The sequence below is a fragment of the Rhinolophus sinicus genome, chromosome 4, assembly GCF_057876585.1.
Source record: "Rhinolophus sinicus isolate RSI-liver-muscle chromosome 4, RSI-T2T, whole genome shotgun sequence".
Taxonomy (NCBI): Eukaryota; Metazoa; Chordata; class Mammalia; order Chiroptera; family Rhinolophidae; genus Rhinolophus; species Rhinolophus sinicus.
Window position 1 is genome coordinate 67,271,391 of NC_142504.1, and position 23,720 is coordinate 67,295,110.

At 38.6% G+C, this 23,720-nt stretch overlaps 1 protein-coding gene across 2 annotated transcripts in view; it reads right to left on the reverse strand.

Annotated features, from left to right (window-relative positions):
• RALBP1 (ralA binding protein 1) overlaps window positions 1–18,044 on the reverse strand; it is a 59,913-nt gene extending 41,869 nt beyond the window's left edge. Inside the window, exon 1 of one of the 2 annotated variants that reach the window (XM_019712608.2) lies at window positions 17,803–18,043. The gene's annotated coding sequence lies outside the window, so the exon portion shown is untranslated. Of the gene's footprint in view, window positions 1–17,802 lie in introns of both variants that reach the window. The other variant, XM_074340373.2, reaches the window with a different exon arrangement.
• Between the last annotated feature and the right edge of the window lie 5,676 nt (window positions 18,045–23,720).

The window sequence follows — 23,720 nt, forward strand, 5'->3', positions numbered from 1 at the left end:
ACAGACATTAAACCAACGTCCATAACACAAGACAAAGAAGTACATTACATAACGATAAAGGGATCAATTCAACAAGGGGCTATAACTCATAAAAATTTACACACCTGATGTAGGAGCACCTAAATATATAAAGCAAATATTGACAAACATAAAGGGAGAGATCGACAGTAATACAGTAATTGTAAGAGATTTTTAACACCCCATTGACATCAATGGATAGATCATCCAGACAGAAAATCAACAAGGGAACAGCGGCCTTAATTGACACATTAGACCAGATGGATTTAATTGACATTATTTTAGATCATTTCACCCCAAAGCAGCATAATATACATTCTTCTCAAGTGCATATGGAACACTTTCCAGGATGGATCACATGTTAGGCCACAAGGCATGTCTCAATAAATTTAAGAAAACGGAAACCTCATCAAGCGTCTTCTCTGACCACAAAGGTGTGAAACTAGAAATTAATCACAAGAAAAAAACTGAAAAACACAAGCACATGAAGGCTAAGTGGGTTAACAATGAGATCAAGGAATCAAAAATACCCTGAAATAAACAAAAATGAAAACACAGTTCAAAATCGATCTGACACAGTGAAAGCAGTTCTAAGAGGGAAATTCATAGCAATACAGGCCTACTTTAAAAAACAAGTAAAATCTCAAATAAACAATCTAACCTCATACCTCAAGAAACTAGAAAAAGAACAACAAACAATGCACAAATGGAGAAGAAAGGAAATAATAAAGATCAGAGCAGAAATAAACGAAACAGAGGCTAAAAAAGCACGATACAAAAGATCAATGAAACCAAGAGCTGGTTCAGCTGGTTCTTTGAAAAAAATAAACAAAACTGATAAACCTTTATCAAACTCATCTAGAAAAAAAGAGGACCCAAATAAATAAAATCAGAAATGAAAGAGAAGACACCACAGAAATACACAAAATTTTAAGGAAATACTAAAAGCAATTATGTGCCAGCAAATTGGACAATCTGGAAGAAATAGATACATTTCTGGAAGCATACACTTTCAAGGCTGAATCAAGAAAAAACTGATTAGTACTAATGAAATCGAATCAATAATCAATAAGCTCCCAACAAACAAAAGTCCTGGACCAGACGGCCTCACAGGTGAATTTCAGCAAACAATCAAAGATTTGATGCCTAATCTTTTCAAACTACTCCCAAAAATCCAAGAGGAGGGAAGGCTCCCAAGCTCATTTTACAACGCCCATTACCCTGAATCCAAAACCAGACAAAAACATTACCCAAAAAAAAAAAAAAAAAAAAAAAAAAATCTATAGGCTGATATTCCTGATGAACAGAGATGTAAAAACCTTCAAAAAATATTAGCAAACCAAATTCAGCAATAAATTAAAAAGATGACACACCATGATCAAGTGGGATTTATTCCTGGGATGCAGTTTGGTTCAATATCCTCAAATCAATTAACATGATACACCACATAAACAAACTGAAGGATAAAAATCATATGATCATATCAATAAATACAGAAAAAACATTTGAAAAAATCTAGCATCCATTTCTGATAAAGACTTAGCAAAACGGGAATAGAGGAAACATACCTCAACATAATAAAGGCCATATATGACAAATTCACAGCTAGCATCACACTCAAAGGCGAAAACCTAAAAGTATTTTCCTTAAGATCAAGAACAAGAAAAGGGTGTCCATTTTTACCACTTTTATTCAACATAGTATTGCAAGTCCTAGCCACAGCAATCACACAAGAAATAAAAGGTATCCAAATTGGAAAAAGAAGTAAAACTGTCATTATTTACAGATAACATGATACTAAATAGAGAGAGCCCTAAATAGTCTACCAAAACCTATCAGAACTGATAAATGAATTCAGCAAAGTAGCAGGGCACAAAATTAACCAGAAATTACTGTATTTTTATACACCAATAATGAACTACCGTGTGTTTCCCCGAAAATAAGACCCAGCCAGACCATCAACTCTAATGCATCTTTTGGAGCAAAAATTAATATAAGACCCAGTATATATTATATTATATCGTAATATATCATATAAGACTGGGTCTTATATTATAGTAAAATAAGACCGGGCCTTATATTAATTTTTGCTTCAAAAGACACATTAGAGCTGATTGTCCGGCTAGGTCTTATTTTCGGGGAAACACGGTATTAGAGAAATTAAGAAAACAATTCCACTTACAATTGCATCAAGAAAAATACTTAGCAATAAATTTAACCAAGGAGATAAAAAACCTGTATTTGGAAAATTATAAGTCATTGAAGGAAGAAATTGAAGAAAATACAAATAAATGGAAGCATAGATCATGCTCATGGATAGGAAGAATTAACATTTTTAAAATGTCCATACTACCCAAAGCAATCTATAGATTCAATGCAATCCCTATCAAAACACCAATGGCATTTTTCACAGAACTAGAATAATCCTAAAATTTATATGGAATCATAAAAGACCCAAAATTGCCACAGCAATCTTGAGAAAAAACAAAGTTGGAGGTATCACGCTACCTGATATCAAACTATACTACAAGGCTAATCAAAACAGGATAGTATTGGCATAAACCATGCCTATACAGTCAAATAATCTATGACAAACGAGGTAAAAACATACATTGGAATAAAATCAGTCTTCTCAATAAGCGGTATCGGGAAAACTGAGCAGATACATGCCAAAAGATGAAACTAGACCACTTTACTACACCATATGCAAGAATAGACTCAAAATGAGTTTATTAAAGACTTCAATGTAAGACCTGAATGGAGCCATAAAACTTCTAAAAGAAAAATATAGGCAATAAACTCTTTGACATTGCTCTTAGTAATGTTTTACTGATGTATCTCCTCCAGGCAAGGGAAATAAAACAAAAATTAACAAATGGGCTACAGAACCTAAAGGTTTTGAACAGCAAAAGCAACCATCAACAAAACAAAAATACAACCTACTCGATAGAAGAGGATATTCATCAATAACACCACTGATAAAGGGTTAATATCCAAAATATATAAAGAACTCATACAACTTAATACCAAAAAAAACAAACAATTCAATTAAAAATGGGCAGAGTGCCTCAATAGATATTTCTCCAAAGAGGACATACACATGGCCAGTAGACATATGACAAGATGTTCAACATCACTAATCATCAGAGAAATGCAAATTAAAACCACAATGAGGTATCACCTCACACCTGTCAGAATGGTTATCATCAATAATAAACAAACAAGTGTTGGCGAAAATGTGAATAAAAGAAAACCATCCTGCTCTGTGGGTGGGATTGCAAATTGGTGCACCCATTATGGAAAACAGTATGGAGGTTCCTCAAAAAATTAAAAATAGAACTACCCTACGACCCACTAATTGCCCTTCTGGGTAGTTATCCAAAGAATTCCAAAACATTAATTCGAAAGATATGTGCATCCCTATGCTCTCTGCAGCATTATTTACAATAGCCAAGATATGAAAGCAACGTTTCTATCAATAGACAAATGGATAAAGATGTGCTACGTATGTGCAATGAAATATTACTTGGCCATAAAAAGAATGAAATTTTACCATATTTGTGACAACATGGATGAACCTAGAGGGTATTACGCTACATGAAATAAGTTAGACAGAGAAAGACTAATACCATAGGATGTCACTTGTATGTAGAATCTAAAAAAAAAAAAAAAAAGATAAATGAACAAACAAAACAGAAATAGACTCATAGATACAGAGAACAAACTAACGGCTGCCAGATGGGAGGTGGATTGGGGAGCTGTCTGAAAAAAGTGAAAGGATTAACAAGTACAAATTGGCAGTTACAAAATAATCATAGTAAATACAGCATAGAGAATATAGTCAATAATATTGTAATAACTATGTATGGTGTCCGGTGGCTCCTATACTTATTGGAAGAATCACTTTGTAAATTATGTAAATGTCTAACCTCTATGTTGTACATCTAAAACTAATATTGAATGTCAACTGTAATTAAAAACTTAAAAATTGAATAAAATTAAAAAGTTTAAAAAAATTATCCAAAGGGGGAAAAAAGGATACTCCACATTATGGAACTGCAAATTAAAACAATGAACGTGACAAAACAAATCTACATTTTTTTAAATTATTTTTTTTTAATTTTTGTTACAATGTTTGGTCGCAGATATTAACTAGACTTACTATAGTGATTATTTCTCAATATATACAAATATCAAATCATTATGTTGTACAGCCGAAACTAATATATGTCAATTATAGCTCCATTTTTTAAAATAGACCTAAAAAAATAAGCTACCATTACACATTTATTAGAAATCCAAAACACTAACAACATTAAATACTGGAGAGAACGTGGAGCAACAGGAACTCTCATTCAGTGCTGGTAGCAATGCAAAATGGTTGGAAGACAGTTTGGAGGTTTCTTGTAGAACTAAACATACACTTTCCATATGACCAGCTATCACACTCCTTGGTATTTTGGTTTTTACCCAAATGAACTGAGAACGCATGTATGAACAAACACCTGCACATGGAAGTCCATAGCAGCTATTTTACAGAATTATGTTTATTCATAATTGCCAAATCTTGGAAGCAACCAATGTGTCCCCCGGTAGGTGAATATATACTGTGGTATTTCCAGATAATGGGTTATTCAGCAATAAAAAGAAATGAGCTATCAAGTCATTAAAAGACATGGAGGAACCTTAAATGCATATTACTAAGTAAAGGAAGCCAATCTAAAAAGCCTACATACTGTATTATTCCAGCTATACGACATTCTGGAAAAGGCAAAACTATGGAAACAGTTAAAAGATCAATGGTTCCTAGGGGTTGAGGAAAGAGGGAGGGATGAACAGGCAGAGAGCACAGAGAATCTCTAGGGCAGTGAAAACACTTTGTATGGTATCATAATGATGATACATGTCATTATACATTTAACCAAACCCACAGAATGTACAACACCAAGAGTGAACTGTAATGTAAACTATGGTTTATACTTTGGGTGATAATGATGTGTCAATGTGGGTTCAATTGCAACAAATGTACACTTTGGTGGGGGAAGTAGTCAATAGGGAGGCTATGCATTGTGTGAGGACAGAGAGAAGTTGGGAATTCTCTGTACCTTCTGTTCAATTTTGCTGTGAACCTAAAAGTGCTCTAAAAAATAATAAAGTCTTAATTTCTTTTAAAAAGTAATCTGAGAAAAACCTGAAAAAGCAAAATCTAGTATAACATGTTCATTTTCTTAAAATGCTAAACTTAGCTGAAAAACTTAGAAGATATCTGCTGCTTTCAATTGTTACCAGAACAGTTGAATAACAAAATGGACTTTAGTGAGCTTTTTCTTCAGTTTCATAGTCTTATTTTATTTTCCCATAATTTTCCTAAGGAGAACGTCAAAGTTCTTGATTCACTATTATTACTTTGGAAGGAACAACTAAATTGCTAACACCTTAAAATAAAGCTTCAATTTATGAATTTTCCTTAAAATGCTTTCTTCCCAGTAAAGCGGGGAAAGCTATCTTACCTCATCTTCCCCCTCCCTTTTTTCTCAAGATAGTAGTTCGTTATCCAAATACATTTATCTAATGGCACCTATCACTGACAGGTTGGTAAAAACTCTCAATCTATAAAAAGGAGAAAGTCCCAGTCACACAAAAGCATTGTTTTTATAACCGACAAACACACCCCATTTTTACACAATGGTGATGGTATAGTTTTATTCTCAACCAGTCACAATATCTGGCTCTCAAGTTTTACTGCTTTTGAATGAATTTAACCTTCAACTGATACACCATGCTTCATTCATTACATCATGATATCAGTTCCGAAAGCAATTCCAAATGAGTTTTACTAGTAGTTTTGTTTTCAGTAACCTTTTATGCAAAAGCTTCATATTTAAGTATCTGTACAACCTTTCAAGGTGATCAATTTGAAAGACTTCACTGAAATATAAAGAAACAGGCCTACTAAAGTCCTCGATAAGAACTGGTTCCCTTACTGCTACATGACTGTTTACAACAGAATGTATACATGTTTACACAAACATCTTTGCTCGTATATGTATAAAACATCTCTAGAATATAAAAGAAAATAGTTGTTAAACCTTTGGCAGTATCTTTAGTGGCTAAGGAAAACACAATCACATTATTTCTGTCTAATCCAGGCCACCATCCATCCCTCTGTAAGGAAACTCAGAAATATCCTGATGGACAGACAATTTGGTAAACAGGAAGAATACAGGCTCGAGAGTCTGACAGATGGTCTGGGTTCCAATCTTAGCTCTGTCTGTAACATAGCTGTAGGTTTTAACTAAGTGCCATCACCTTTCATCGAGTAGGTTTCCTAATCTGTAAAACAGAACACTGACATCTATGTGGCATTGCCAAGATTAAACAAAATGCTATTCCTGGTATACAGTAGATACTATGTAGTAATAATAATTATTAGCCAATATTTAACCAAGCTATTAACTATACAATAACAAGACTATAAAAATATATGTACAAAACTTGACATTTTCTAAACTATATCCCCCACCCCTTATAAGACTCCGATAAAAGAAGTTTTACTGCTTTTTTTCCCTTGAGTCTCCATTTGAAAAAACTTTCAAAAAATCTTAAGTACATTTTTTAAAACACAATAAATGAAATTTTAAAACCTAGAAAAAAAATATCAGTACTAGACATGACAAATATTTTACCAATTAAAAAAAAATGGTAGAGAATATGAACACAAAGTACACACACAAAGAAGACATTTTAAAAAATGAAAGAACAGGTCATTAAAGATATGCTCTTTTTCACTCAATTTTCTAAAGATGAACAAGTTTGACACCCAATATTGAGGAGGATGTGAAGACAGAGACACCCTCGTACACAACTGGTAAAAGTGTAAAGTCATACATTTAAAGGGGCAAGTTAGCAATACCTATCAAATACTAATATTCTGACCTAACAATTGCACTATTAAAACCTTATTCCCCATACCACTGCACTGTACACCTGAAACTAATATAAAATGATATTGAATGTCAACTATAATTAAACATCTATTTATATAACCATGGAATGTAAAATACAGCATAGGGAATACAGTCAACGGTACTATAATAGCATGTACGATGTCAGATGGCTAGTAGACTTGGAGGTGTTATCACTTTTTGAGGGGTGTGAATGTCTAATCATTATTATGTTATTTTTGTACACCTGAAATGAATATAAATAATTAAAAATAAAAAGCTCCAAAAAAACCCCCAAAAGAACTTTATCCCCCAAATACACAAAAGTAAGCAAAGATGTAAGTTAAAGGATGCTTATCACAGCACTGTTTATAAGAGTCAAAAAATGTTTATTCTATTCCATCTCTATAAGTAACTAAAGTCCTTTAGAAATAAAGCAAAGCACAAAGAAAGAGAAAATACTGACCCAGCTGTGTGCTGCCTACAAGAAATTCCCTAGAATTATACTGATACAGGTAGCCGAAAAATGAATGGAGTAATAAATAGGTAGATGAAGTGATGTTGGCAAAATGGTGGCATAAGGAACCACAAAAGTCCACCCCTCCATAAAAACAACTAAAAACTGTCACAATCAACTTTTTTTTTCAGAACACTGGAACCTAACCAAAAGCTTTCAGCAAGCCAGGAAGTACTTATTCAAGAAAACCACCTTAATCTTGCTAAGAACATAAGAGCTTTGTTTGTGACATTAAACTTTCTCTAGTGCAATCCTGGGCTCCCAGATCAGTCTTAAAAATAACACCCCCATTCCCAGTACTGGTACAGCAGAACAAACCTCATTTGCAAACAAATTAAAATTACTTGTTTCAACCTATCTAATGGCTCCCTAGAAGACCTGCTGAAAGCTTGTTTTATCGACCTTTGCTGCTAACTATCAACACCCCTAGAGCTAACGCTGCTAACTAAGAACTCTGCCACGGCTAAAGCCACTATGGGGCAGGAAGAATGTTTGTCAAAAACATTTACAGACAATGTTTTTTTCACTGCTGTCGCCTAAAGCAACGGCTAATAGTTGGGGCAAACACACCGACCAAAAACCTAGAGAGGAAAGGCTGAGCAATGAGATGTTTTTTGGCAATAAGGACTTTGAACAGCTTCAACAAATTCCCAGGAATCCAGGAGACAACGTGTATGCCAGGTATGTGCTCAGGTATTTTGCCAGATAGAGTTCTTGGCTGACAGTTTTTTTATTTCAGTATTTTGACGATGTCATCCCACTGCCTTCTGGCCTCTATGGTTTCTGATGAAGAAGTCATCTGTTAATGATACTGAGGATCCCGTGTGTGCAATGAGCCATTTTGCTTCTTTCACGATTTTCTGTGTTGTCTTTCAACTACAGTGGTACCTCAGTTTTTGAACATAACCCAGTCCAGAATACCATTCGAATTCTGAAACATTCGAAAACCAAGGCATGGTTTCCCCATAGAGAGTAATGCAAAATAGATTAATCCATTCCAGACCTTTAAAATCAACCCCTAAAACTGCAAATGTAGCATGAATTTTACTATCTAATGACACCATAGATCCATAAAATTTACGGCGTTTGTAAACCGAAATGTTCGTCAACGGAGACATTTGAAAACCAAGGTACCACTGTATTTGATTAAGATGGGCTTTGGTGGGGCCAGCCCGGTGGCTCAGGTGGTTGGAGCGCAGTGCTTCTAACGCCAAAGGCCGCCAGTTCAATTCCCACATGGGCCAGTGAGCTGCATCCTCTACAGCTAAGATTGTGAACAACAGCTCTCCCTGGAGCTGGGCTGCTGTGAGCAACAGGAGGTTGGCGTAAACTGCCGGTGAGCTGCTGTGTGCTGCCATGAGCAGCCGGTGGCCAGCATGAGTGGCCGGCAGCCAGCGTGGGCTGCTGTGTGCTGCCGTGGGCTGCTGTGTGCTGCCGTGGGCTACGGGGTACTGCCATGAGTGGCAGGTGGCCAGCGTGAGTGGCCAGCAGCCACTGTGAGCCGCCGGCAGTCGGCGAGAGCTGCCATGAGCTGCCAACCGATGACTGGCGACCGACTGCCTCAGCCGGGGGGGAGCGCAAGGCTCATAATACCAGCTTGGGCCAGGGAGCTGTGTCCTACACAACTAGACTGAGAAACAATGGCTTGAATCAGAGGGGCGTGGGGGGAGGCGAAAGAAAGGGGGGAAAAAAGATGTGTTTTGGTGTGGATCCCACCCACTGAGTTTATCTTACCGGAGAAAGTCCTACACACTCTCACCTCTGGATGATCTTGATCTCTGCACAAACAGGAAACGGAGCCAAGACAGAATTGTAAAGTGGCTCAATACTGAAGGTATACCCCAAAAGATGCACAGCACCCCTTTGAAAATACTGGGAGATGTTTTTGGTACCAAATGTTTGAGGAAATCTCTGTCCAATCATTAGCTGACCAGTACAGAGCACAGACTTCAATAAGCACACACGATAAGAGTACATACTTTACAAAACTAGTTAAGCAAAGTCACTAAACAAACTAACAAGAACAGCTACAAGCAGCAATGACACCACTAAGGATAGGGGAGAACTTGATTTCCAAAGGTGCCATATTATAGTATTCGAAATGCCCGATTTCAACAACAAAAAATTACATACATGAAAAGAAATAAGAAGAAACAGCCTATACACATGAAAAAAAGCAATCACTATAAACTCTCCCTGAGGAATCCGGACATTAGAGAAGAAAGGGGAAGAAAGACTATTTGAAGAAATAATGGCCAATAACTTCTCAAATTTAATGAAAGAGACTCTACATATCCTTGAAGCTCAACAAAATCCAAGTAGAATAAACTCAATGAGATCCACACCAAGACACATCTTAATCAAATAGTTCAGACAGAGGCCAGCCCGGTGGCTCAGGTGGTTGGAGCTCCATGCTCCTAACTCCTAAGGCTGCCTGTTCAATTCCCACATGGGCCAGTGGGCTCTCAACCACAAGGTTGCCGGTTCAACTCCTTGAGTCCCGCAAGGGATGGTGGGCTCCGTGCCCTGCAACTAAGATTGAACACGGCACCTTGAGCTGAGCTGCCTCCAGGATGGCTCAGCTGGTTGGAGCATGGGCTCTCAACCACAGGTTGCCAGTTCGATTCTTCGAGTCCCACAAGGGATGGTGGGCAGCGCCCCCTGCAACTAAAATTGACATGGCACCTTGAGCTGAGCTGTCGCTGAGCTCCTGGATGGTTCAGTCAGTTGGTTGGAGCACGTCCTTTCAACTACAAGGTTGCCGGTTTGACTCCCACAAGGGATGGTGGGCTGCGCCCCCTGCAACTAGCAACAGCAACTGGACCTGGAGCTGAGCTGCGCCCTCCACAACTAAGACTGAAAGGACAACTTGACTTGGAAAAAAGTCCTGGAAGTACACACTGTTCCCCAATAAAGTCCTGTTCCCCCTCCCCAATAAAATCTTTAAAAAAAAAAAAAAAACTATATTAAAAAGACATAGTTCAAAAACAAAAAGAAAATCTTAAAAGAAGCAAGAGAGAAGTGGCTCATCACATACAAGGGATCCTCAATATCAATAGCTGACTTCTCATCAGAAACCAGAGGCCAGAAGGCAATGAGATGACATAGTCAAGGTACTTAAAGAAAAACCGTCAACCAAGAATTCTTCATTTTGCAAAATTATCCCTCAAAAACGAAAGAGAAGGTAATACATTCTCAGGTTAAGAAAAATCTAAGAGAATTCATTGCTAGTAGATCTATCTTACAAGAAATGCTAAAGAGAGTCCTTCATGCTGAAATGAAAGGACACTAGGACAGTAACCTGAATTCACATGAAGAACTAAAGAATACCAGTAAAAGTAACTACATAGGCAAATATAAAACACAGTATAAATATATTTTTATTTGTATCTTTTCTTTCTCCTATCTGATTTAAATCACAACTGTATAAAGCGACAATTGAAAATCAAGCATACAATGTATATAGTTTGTGACAACAGCACCATAGAGGGGAGTGAAGCTATATAGAAATAGTTTTTGTCCACTACTGAAATTAAATTGGTATTAATCTGTTGCAAATTAAGATGTTAATTGTAATCCCAGGGCAACCACTAAGAAATAACTCAAAAACATATAGTAAATGAAATTTAAGGGAATTAAAATGGTATGCTGGAAAGAAACCCAAAAGAAGACAGTAACAGAGGAACTGAAGAACACAAAAGATGTAAGATATATAGAACACAAATAGCAACAGGACAGAAGTAAGTTCTTCCTAATCAGTAATTATTTTAATGTAAGTAGGTTAAATTTCCAAAATTAAAAGACAGACATTAGCAGAATGGATGGAACAACAAAAAAATAAGATCCAACTATATGCTGCCTACAAGAGAGTCACGTTAGGTTCAAAGACAGAAGATAAAAGTAAAAAGATTAATATATACATATACATACATATATATACATATACATATACATTATATATATACACACATATATATATGTATATATATATATTCTCCATGCAAATAGTAACTAAAAGAGAGAAGGGATGACTATCCTAAAACCAAACAAAATAAACATTAAGACAAGACAAAAATTGTTAACAAGCATCTGTCAATGAGATATAACAATTATGAATATATAAGCACCTAATAACAAAACCCCAAAAGACATGGAACAAAAATTAAATTGAAAGGAGAAAAACAGTTCAACTTCAATAATGGATAGGCCAATAGACAGAAAATCAATGAGGAAACAGCAGACTTGAACAACATTCTAAATCCACTAGATTTAACAGGCATCTACAGAACACTCCACCCAACAGCAGAATACATATTCATCTCATGTGCACTTGAAACATTCTCCCAGATAGATCACATGTTAGGCCACAAAACAAATCTCAACAAACTTTAAAAGACTGAAAGCATACAAAATATGTTTTCTGACCACAATGAAACGAAATTGGAAATCAGTAACAGAAAACATTTTTTCAAAAGTTAAAAAATATGTAAAAATTAAGAAACACACTCAACAAAATTTCAACAAAGCATTTGACAAACTAGGAATAGAACTTCCTCAAACTGATAAAAGGCAAAAATGAAAAACCCACAGTTGACATCATACTTAATGGTAAAAGACTGGAAGCTTTCCTCTTAAGATCAGGAAGAAGATAAGGAGGTTTGTTCTTGCCACTTCAATTCAACACTGTACTGGAAGTTCTAGTCAGGGCAATTCGGCAAGAAATAAATAAATGTTATTTATATTGGCAAGGAAGAAGTATAACAGGCTCTCTTCACAGATGACATGATCTTACCTATAAAACCTAAAAGAATACACAAGAAAACTACTGAAGCTAATAAATGATTTTAGCAAAGTTAGAGGATACAAGATGAAGACAGATTAAGATAGAAAGTAAGCTGTATAGCAGCAGGTCCTTGCACAACCTAGTTTGAACTGCATGAGTCCACTTATACCCATGTTCAAGGGTCAACTGTATATTCGATCCATGGTGGTCAGAGTCCCTAACTCCTGCGTTGTTCAAGAATCAACTGTGTATCTACATACCAGCAATGAACATTCCAAAACTGAAATTTAAAAAAAATTCCATTTGCAATAACATCCAAAGGAATAAAACAAATAAAACCAAAAAGGTGAAAGACTTATACACTGATACCTCAAAACACTGCTGAGAGAAATTGAGGACCTAAAAAATGGGAAAACACCCTTTCTTTTTATTTTTTTACAAATAATGTAGATTATTTAATGACATTAAAAAGAACACATCATGCTTCTGTGGCCAGCACTACTTTTAACCTTACAACAAGCCTTGAAAGATTATCCAACATTTACATATGAAGAGGTTTAAAACAAAGAGTTTAACAAAGGTCACACTAGTAATGAAGCCAGGATTCAAAAGGCCAACTGAATCTTGAGCCCACAAGCTTTTCCATGCCCACACTGCCTTCTAGCTTTTGTGCAGAACAGGAGTAGATCTACCTTGAAGAGCTACTGTGAGAATTAAATGAAATAATAAACAGAAAGTTCCTGGAATACAGTGGGCATTCAATATTCGGAAGCTACTAAGTAACTCTCAAGGTCACCCAATCCATGGTGAAACCAGGATTTAAACCAAGACTGGAACCTTGTATTCCTGGGAGAGCAAAGGAGTTCAAGGTTTTCTTGGCTTCAACTCCTAACGCAGTCAGTATGGCCTTTCTCTGCCCCATAAAGCGCACCTCAGAGGTCAGAGAACACATAACAGGTCTCTTCAGAAAGAAGGGAACGCGCGAGAGTCGCTTTTGCAAGACTTCAGTTCTGTCAGCTTTTCTCACCTCCCAGTCTCTATACCTCCAAGGACTGTCTTGGTTCGCCACCCAATTTCTGGAGCAGAAGTGACGTCTATATCAGGAAAACACCCTTTTTAATGGATGTAAGACTCAATATTGCTAAGACAGCAAAGTATTGCTGTAATTCAAAGTGATCTATAGATTCACTGTAAACTCTATAAAAATTTCAACAGCTTTTTTTTATGAAGAAATGGGAAAAGCTGATCCTCATGATGTTGAAGGATGTTTAGCGCTGGCCACCATGAAATGCAAATCAAACCCACAATGAGATACCAATTAGGATACTCACCCATTAGGATAGCTAAAATTAAAAAAATACCCAAAACAGAAAATAACAAGTGTTGGTGAGAATTTGGAGAAATTACAGTCCTTACACCGAAATTACAATCCTCACACCGAATAGTGAAATGGTTCAGCAACTTTGGGAAACAGTTTGATAGTCCCTCAAAACATTAAACATAAGAGTTACCATATGATCCAGCAATTCCACTCCTAGGTATATATCCAAGGGCAATGAAAACATATATCCACACAAAAACTTGCAAATTTTCCTAACAGCCAAAACTTGCATTTCCTAATAGCCAAAACTTAAATTATTCCTAACAGCCAAAAAGTAGAAACAACTTAAATGTTGTTCAACTGCTGGGAAAATAAAATGTGGTATAATCAGACAACAGACTATTATTCAGCAATAAAAAGGTATTAAATCCTGATATATGCTACAATATCGATGAACCTTGAAAACATGCTAAGTCAGTCAGTCACAAATAATCACATATGTGATTCCATTTATATGTCCAAAATAGGAACTCCACAGAGACAGAAAGTAAATTAGTAGTTGTTAGCGGGTGAGAACAGGGGGGATGGTGAGTGACTGATAATGAGTAAGAAGTTTCTCTTTTGGAGTAATGGAAATGTACTAAAATTGATTGTGGAGACGGCTGCTCAACTCTGAATATACTAAAAACCACTGAACTGCACACTTTAAAAGGGTAAACTTTATGTTATATGAATTGTATCTCAATAAAGGTGTTTTAAAAAGAAAGCAGACTCCAGTCTTTGCCAGTTAAAAATCCCTCCCTTAACCCTTTATCCCCTCTGCTAACACCTCCAACTCTTCCTTTTATAGCTAAGACTTGTTTATTCTTGAAGTAATCTACATCTGCTTTCTCCTCTCTCTGACCACCAAATTACTCCTCAATTCAATGAAATCTAGCTTCTTTCCATTGTTAGCATTAAGTAGAATGCTACAAAGCTTCTCAGTTATCAAATTCAATAGTCTTAATAATCCTTGCTTTACTCAAGTTCTCAAAGCATTTGAAGTATAGCTTCTTTTTTTTAATTTTTATTTTTTTCTGGAGTCAGTTATGAAATATAGCTTCCTTTTCAAACAATCCCATTTGGGATTCTACAACATTTTCTCATGATTTCTCTGCATCTCGAAACAGGAAATTTCCTTTTCCAGTTCTTCCTCTATCTGGCTTTCAATGTTGTTCTCCATGTCCTATTTCCAGAACTACTCTCCATCAGTAGACTCTTCCTAGTTCACGTAAATCAAAGGCTTCAGCTACCACCTGCAATAATATACAGCCTGATGACTGTTCTCAAGAACTCTCTCTTGTACTCCAAAGCCACATACCCAACTCTGCAGATGTTTCCACCTGGATGTTTCATAGAAAAGCTTCCACTCCGTATATGCAAAAGCTAAAATACTATTCCTCCCCAAATATGGACCTCCTTCCAGAATTCTATCTCATTGTTTATTCCATTACTATTGTTTATTCAATCACCCAAATTAAAATCCAAGTCATCTTACCCTACTATTTCTCACTCCCCAAATCCAATTGTTACTGAATCCTATGAATTCTACCTTCTAAATATCTGTGTTATTAACCTAATCCTCCTTATCTCCACTGACACCACCTTTGTTTAGGCCCTTATCTGTCACTTCAAGTATTACAAAAACTCCTAAGCAGTCTTTCTGCATCCTGCCTTATCGTTCCTCTATCTTTCTGAAATCTATACAATAGCAGAATGACCTTTCTAAAATAAACTTTATTATGATTCTTTTCTGATTAAAATTCATATATTCTATTGTTATCTACAGGAAAAAACGTCTAGCATCCTTAGAATAGCACGCAACACTTAAAGGATCTATCTGTGCAGCCTCATCTTCTGCTACTTACCATAAACCCAGTATTTATAATTAACTCAATGCTATAGCTGTGGAGAACTTCCCATTCTTAAAAGTGTACCATGCTCTCTCTCTATGTCCCACTTTCCCTCTGCCTTAAGTTGCTTTCTCCCCATTTTCTTCCTCAGTCATGGCTAAGCTTTCCTTAAGTTAAAGGACAAAGTATAAAGTACCCAATACAATACTTAACACATCGGGGAGTTAAAATGGATGGGGCTGGCTTAGGCCTCTCTTGTTTATCCAGTCTCAATGACTCCTATGTGCTTACAAGGTAAAGCTGAAATTACTTACTTCTACTGTATACAACACTATGCATAATTTGGTCTCTGCCTACCTCCCCAGTTTCATGTCTTGCCACCACCCTACACTCTTGCTAGTTATACTTGCAGATCCTACAACTCATTGTGTAAGTTTAGACTCCTGTGCTTTTGCTGACACTGTTCCTTCTACCTTTCTATGCATGTATACTTGTTGTTTTCATCCCCTCCTATATACACTGTCTCCTTACTACTGCCCCTTCCTCAGTCTCTCCTTCTCTTCCTTAAGAAACTGACCACTTCCTCATTTCTACACCCACTGTATCCCCATACTTTCTCCAATCAAAGCAATCTTAAAAACATATTGTACTTGTTGACATTTCAAGTAAGAGATAAAGTCTTACCACCCTGAAGGCAGGGCTACTGCCTTATCCATTTGTAAGTCCTCTTCTCTTGGCACAGTACCTGCTACAAGTAATTCCTCAACACTAAATGAGCTGCATTTTTCCTTATTGTCTCCATGTAAACTAACATTAAGTTTCTACTGGAATTTTTCTTTCAAAAAAGAAAGAACATACTCTTGGGTTACGTTCAGGACCCAACCTCTCCTGGTCAAGCATACAACTGTGCAAACAGAAATTAAAGTTAATATGCGTTTTTTTATACCACTTCTGTTTTTCTAAATTAGGGGAGAAATGGTCCCTCAAAGATCTAAAATGAGAAATACTATTTTGAAGAGATAGCATTTAAGTTATGTCACATTGCTTGAAGATACTTTGTTTAAAGAATTCTCAACAGTTACTGTTAAACTAGCCTACCCTACTTAAATTTATGGGTCACTTATGAAAAGTGGGAACCACTCTACTTCCTACATCTACTACTGCCAATACAGCTTATGGCAATTACTCATCTTCAGCAAGATACTCAGAAAGTCATAATCAAATCACCAAAATAACTCCAAAGGCAGAAAGTGAGGTTACCTTTCTCATTCACAGTCCCATTTAAAATGCTGCCTCCGTGACCACCAAACCAAAAGTGGGCCTGTTGCTTATCACCACTTAAATATTTTGTGAATAGCTGCCAAGTATGATGGAATGCTACTCAAAGTGCTCCAGCATTTGAACATGACCACTCCACTAAACAAAAAATTCAGTGATAGCTTTTCTAAGGAGGCTAGATGGTGTGTTAACTCAATGTCCAAACGACTGTACTTCTTTTACACGCACATTCAAACTATCTCGAATTAACATTTTAATTACCATCTAGAACTCTTTTAGGCCCTACGGGAATCCTGATGCTTGCTCAAGAGGGAGGCTCTGTAGTAATGAATCCCCAAACTTGAAACAGCATAATCACTTTAGATAAGACTGAGGTGTGAACTATTTTGCAAAACCTGTTTCACTCACAACGATTAAAAAAAAAAAAGCTGACCTCAATAACAGCATTTTGGTACAAGCATACTTGAAAGTGCGCTGTGAAACGAATTCTCAACCCCAGACTGTCCGTCCATTCCCACTGAAACCTGAACTAAGGACCGCAGCACCCAAAGGAGCCCCACTACTTCCATGCCAGCGGTGGGAAACAGCAAAAGCCTGTTCCTAGTCCACTGGGCAAGCACTAGAGACGGGTCAATATTCCGGGTGCGATTAGAAAATAGCGTGGTTATATAAAAGACAGTCCTCTCTCCTCCGTTCCGGTCTGCCCCAGAGCTGCCCTGAGGCCTGGAACCCAAGGAGGGAGGGGTTCTGTTCCTGACTCTCCTCCTCCAGACCCCAGGAGCACCAAATCACCAATGCGGCTGCCATGAGGGAGGCCCGGCTGGCAAGTGGGAGGAACGCACAGCAAAGGGGGCGAGAACTGAAGAGAAGCCTGCGGGCGAAGAACCCGCAGTGGGGCGGCCACGCCCCCCACCCCCAACTCCAGCCCGGCGTGCGGCTAGCGCCCAGCCCAGCACGCTGCCAGATATAGACGCGGCTGCGGAGAGGGCTCTCCGGACACGCGACTGGCAACGCTGCGACCCCGCACGCCACCGCTGACCGCTACTAACCTGAGGCCGCCGCGCGACCGTCCGCCCCCGCCACAGCCACCTCCTCCTCGCGTTCACGCTGCCACCGCAGCCACCGTAGCCGCCTCCTGCGCTGCGCCCCAGACCGGCCTTGGGAGCCCCATTCCCAACCCGCCCCAGCCTCCGCCTGTTTACAATGATTGGGACAGAACAAGACGAGCCGGCCCAGCGCGCAAGCGCATTCCCTCCACCCGCCGCAGCCGGCTTCCCGGGTCCTCTTCTCTGCGTTGACGGCTAAGGCCGACAAGGGTAAACGCCCTGTGCCGTCGCGCGGGGCACACTGGGAGGCGTAGTTCTCGAAAACCCAAGCGCCCAACCTACAGGAGGGCACTTCGTCGAGGAAGTATACTACAACACCCAGGAAGAACCGCGCCTCCTTTGGCCCAGTAGCTCGTTGAGGAGACTGAGGGAGCGCGCGAGAGAACGCGCCGCGCTAGCGCTCTGCGGGAGCCTGCGCAGTTCCTGGTCTTGGGGGACTGGGTGGGACGTACACCTACCCCAAGCATGAACTGTCCGCGTAGGTGGTTTGGGGGCACTACCTGTGGTGATCTTGAAAAAGGAAATACCTTTCGTCTCCGTGCTGTGGCCAGCCTGTTCCTCAGCTACTGAAGTTCAGACCTTTTGTGCCAGCGGGCTTCTGTTGTCCTAACCAGTTAAACCAGCCTAGGAGGCCGGCCCAGCCTGCGGCCGGGTGGGACATCTTCCCGGCCTTGGGCTGGGTGGGGCATCGTATGCTTGGGGTGGGGACTCCTGCACTGGAGGGAGAGGGAGGTTGTTAAAGGAAGCGCTGTGGGTCTTTAAGGAGAGATTTACATAAAACTGTCGGTACCATCTTCAGAATTCCCAAAGTGGGTGCTGACAAGGAACAGTCCTTGGTTCTTGTGTAACAGCAGGACTGCTGTCTTCCACCGCCCTCTTTGGTTCAACATTTACAAAGGAACATCTGAATTGAAACCGCCCAGAGATTGGTTAGCTTGCAAATAGAACTGAGCCATGAGGAAGACTGGAAACAACTGGGTTTCTGGAGGAAATCCTGCACAAAGGCTTGAAGAATTGTTCTATTAATGCATGGCTGGAAATCAGAGGTCTTTTGAAGTGTTCTTGTTTTATAAAATTTAGCAACTTACTAGGGGAAATACGATTGGGATCGTTGGTCCTTCCCAAACCCTTCCCATTCCTACGTGCAATGCTCTTTAGAACTTCATTCCATATTTAGATTGACCTCTGTAAGCCATCCTGCACTATACCTCCCAGATCAGCTTCTCACAAAATTGACAGTAGATCTCTCTCCGTTGTACTCTGCATTTCCTACCTCATAAAGTTCAGCCACTGAGCTTGACATTCAAGAGCTTCCCACAATTAGATACCAAGATGGTCTGTGACAGCCACTGTTTTCTGATTGAAAAGTTTTTTTTATTGCCATTTTGGCAACAAAACAATGTCCTCTGACTATTAAGATGGGCATGTAATCATGATAGTTACTCTGCCTCTGGCAACACTGATCGGGCCAAAAAGATAGACACTGACTCAAGTTGGGACATTTCTGAGCCCTTGCTTGAAATTGTTAGACGGGTAGAGGTGAGAGGGGAAGAAGCTTTTTACTGAAGTAACTGCAGCTGGCCATGTTCTTCACGACACTAAGAAGCCTGTCTGAAGTAGGAAGGGATGAGGCCAAGAGGTGGGGGGTGGAAAGGGAGAGAAACGAAGAGCTGGCAGCATGAAGACTATAGTTTCAGGTTTCGGAGGCCATGATTTTTGTATAACTCTTCTTTCAGTGCTTTGAGTGTGTGAGCCTAGTTAGGTGAGCCAATGCATTTATTTATTATTTAGGGCTAATTTGTATGGTTATAGAATATATTTATATTGGTTGCCTCCTGAGCATTTGTTTCTCCCGTTTAAGTCATGTAACATAACCATTCCCTCTAGTGGCTGAGAGTTTCACACAACCCAATGAGAACCAATGAGCCCCCCAGAGACTTGAGTTGGGACTTCCAGTAAACTGCAGCACACTTCCTCTTCTGGTATGGTGTAATTATATGAAGTCTGAAAATGTAGCAACTATTTTGTTCCTTCAAGAGGAAAGCCTAAAGGCATAGGGTTCAGGGGAGAGGCACCTGTAGGGACAAAAGATGAAGTCAGTACTGTCAAATGAGTGCTGGAAAGGAGAGGAACCTTGTGTTTGGTGGCATCATTAGAGCTGCACTATCAAATCTCACCTGTTTGACCTATAGACGAACCTATACACTATGTAGAATTGTGAGCCATAAATGTCCTGCACTGTTTAATCCAGTTGGTATTGGGGGTTTTCTGTGACTCAAAATTCTAAAAGTTCTAACTAATTCAGTTGGATTTCTTTTATATGCTATTGAAAGGTCATGACTAATACAAGTTCCTACTTAAAAAGAAACTGGAAGAGACTTTCAGTTATGGCTCTGTGATATGGTCAACAATTCCTCTGCACACCAAACAAGTAAAAAACTGGACAAAATTGTCAAAAACAACCATTTCAGGGCACTAGACTATTAATAATAGACAACAATTTGAGAAACATCTTGAAAAACTTCTAGAAATTCTAGTAGAAACATTAGATGTTTATGACCTTCTGCCTGAGGCTGCTTTTTTACTGCTCTGTCGTCCAGAACTGTAGTTTTACCAGTGGGTAGGGCTAGCCAAGAAAACAAGCAGCTTTGCTGCCAGAAAAGACCGACTAGATTTGTGGTGGGAGGTGAAAAAAAAAACATGGCTTTGCCAGCTGGAGGGAGTATAAAATGGTGCATCTGCTGTGAAAGACAGTACTGTTTTTCCTCAAAATATTAAATACAGAATTACTATTTGATCCAACAATTCCACTTCTGAGTACGTACCCAAAGTAATTGAAATCAGGGACCCAAAGAGATATTTGCATATCCACATTTGTAGTAGCATTATTTGCAATAACCAACAGGTAGAGGCAACCCTGGTGTCCACTGATGGGTACATAAAATGTGGTATACACATTGAGTGGAATATTATTTAGCCTTTAAAAGGAAAGAAGTTCTAACTCATGTAAAACAAAAGTCATGAGAACTGAAAGGAGAAATTGACAATTCAGTTATGGGTGGAGGTTTCAAATTCCTCTCTCAATAAGTGATAGAATAAGACAGAAAATCACCAAGGATATTAAAAATCTATCAACCAACTTGAAGTATGTGACATAAATAGAAAACTCCATCTAACAACAGCAGAATGCACATTCTTTTCAAATGTACATTCTTTTCAAATGAAACATTGTACAGGATAGATCATATGGTAGGCCACAAAACAAGTCTATAATTTTTAAAAGGATTGACAACATGCAAAGTATGTTTTCCTTCCACAATGGTATTAAATTGGAAATCAACAACAGAAAGAACTCTGAGAAATTCCCCAAGTATTTGGAAATTAAATAACCCACCGGCCAAAAAGAAAGCACAAGGAAAATTAGAAAATACCTGAAACCGAATGAAAACAAAAAGACTGTAAGGGTAAAACTGTGAAAATCAATAACGTAGTCAGACTTAGCTCATTTGCAGTTTGATCCACCCTGATATTCTGCTGTTTTCTCTTTGTTTCTCCCCCTCATTGCCTGATTCAATTGCTCTGCTTTCCTAAGGCTACATGTATACCTTGTTAATCTAGCTAATCAGCAGAACACTAACTTGCAATAGACTGAGTCAGCCCCCATCCTTCCAGACACCGGCAACCAGGCTACAATTCTTGACTGTGATTCTCTGCCGGATGACATATGAATCACCCATAAGATCAGGTTCGAGACAACCATCGCAAAACAAACCGGACCCCAGGAGATGTTCTACCAGAAGAGTCACATGACTAACTCCCCTTTCCTTTGTTCTACTTCTTGTGTACCTATCAAACCTTCTGACAATTCTAGGAACAGGGAGATGTACTTTAGACAGGAGTCCACCATCCTCCCAGTATGCTGGCATTCTGAATAAACCTGCTTTTCTTTCCACCAACCTTGGCTCTCGATTTTTAATTTTTTCAAGCGGCAGGCAACCGGACCTTAGCATAGTAACTATACAACGTATCAAATTTAAGGGAAGCAGCTAAAGCTATACTCAAAGGGAAATTAATTGTATCAAATGCTTATATTAGAAGGAAGACAATAAGCTTCCACCTCAAGAAGGTAGCAAAAAAGGAGTGAATCAAACCTAAGTTAAGATGAAGTAATGAAATAGTGAAGATCAGAATAAAAATCAATGAGTTAAAAACAAGACGACAAAGAAAAGGACCCAAAAGCTGGTTCTTTGAAAAGATAAAATTGATAAGCCTTTAGCTAGACTGAGTAAGAAAAAGAGAATATGCAAATTACCAAAATGAAAGTGAAAAGAGAGACCCTATAGACCTAATAGATTTTTTCATTTGAAAAGGAAACGAACATCACAATTCCAATAATTTTAAAAATAGATGAAAATGGAGGCACTCCTAGAGAGAAAAAAAATCACCAAAACTAACTCAAGAGAAAAATAGAAAATCTGAATAGACATATATTGGGGTAAAATACTTGAATAAGTAAATACAAATCTTCCCACAAAGAAAAGCCCAGGTCCTAATGTTTTCACTGGTGAATCCTACCAAATATTTTAATTTAAAAAAATACCAAACCTATTAATACCTTTTCAAAAAACAGAAGAGTAAGGAGCACTTCCCAATTCATTTTATGAGGCCAATACATATCATCCCAGTACCAAAATCAAGGCCATCACAAGAAAAGAGAGGTATAGACTGATGTCCTTTATGAATTGTACACTTTTAAAAGGGTTAATTTTTTGGGGTGTGAATTATATCTCAATAACGCTGTTATTTTTTTTAAAAGAATATATGAGAGTTTGTAATGCAGGAGCTCAACTCCTGACAGGTTCTTGGATTCGGTGAGGCCGAAAAAAGACAACGGAGCAGTAGGTTATGGGTTGATACCCATATTCGTATATTCTCAAGGGCGGCCAGTTGAGACCAGGAACAGCAGCCTCAATGTCCGCTGGGGCAGCCCTGACAGTTAAATAGCATGCAGAACAACGGTGGCTTACAGCCAGCTGGTAACATAAGGGGGGGCATCGAGGTGGGCTGAGCGGGCATGGGAACAAGCCAGTGACCTTGTAAGCAGGGCCGAGAGCCCGGAAACTGCTCTCCTGGCCCTTTCCCTACAGAGGTGGATAAAATATTCTAAAGACAACCCCACTCTAGGATGAACAGAGTAGAAGAATCCAATGTCTGTTCCCTATATCCTTAAGCGTGGCACCTGAGGCTTGACCCCTAAACAATTCACTGGTTTATAGCACTATTACATAATTGAAACTTCCTATTTTTATATATTTAAAAGATAAGATATTTAGAATTTATTACAAAAATAAGTGTCAGAACTATATGAGTTCACCTTTGCTTTTTGCAACTATTCACCCACAACTTAGTGGCTTTAAGTTATTTTGCTGCTCATGCAACTGTAGTCACTTGGTGGGTTGGTGGGAGTTTGGCTCACCTTGGGGCGGTTGGGGTGGCTGAGCCTTTCTCTGCAATGGTCTTTCATCTTCCAAAAGGCTAGCCTGCATTCTCAGAGCACAAGCACTTTTCAAGCGTTTGAATGTCATTTACTAACGTCACATTGGCCAAAGTCAATCACATGCCAAGCCCCAGGTTCAAGGGATGGAGAAATCTACTCCACAGATGGGAGACACTGAAAAAAATCTGTGGTTATTCATTTGCAATCTATGACAAGAACTCTTGAATTGCCTTGGCTCCTGAAGGAATGATTTTATGTCCTCCAAAGATCTGTAAATTGCTGTGAATTACACCTTTTTCTGAACCAGCTGTCTCTTAGGTAATTAGCTACTAACACTATGGAAATAAGTCCAAGAACAAAAATG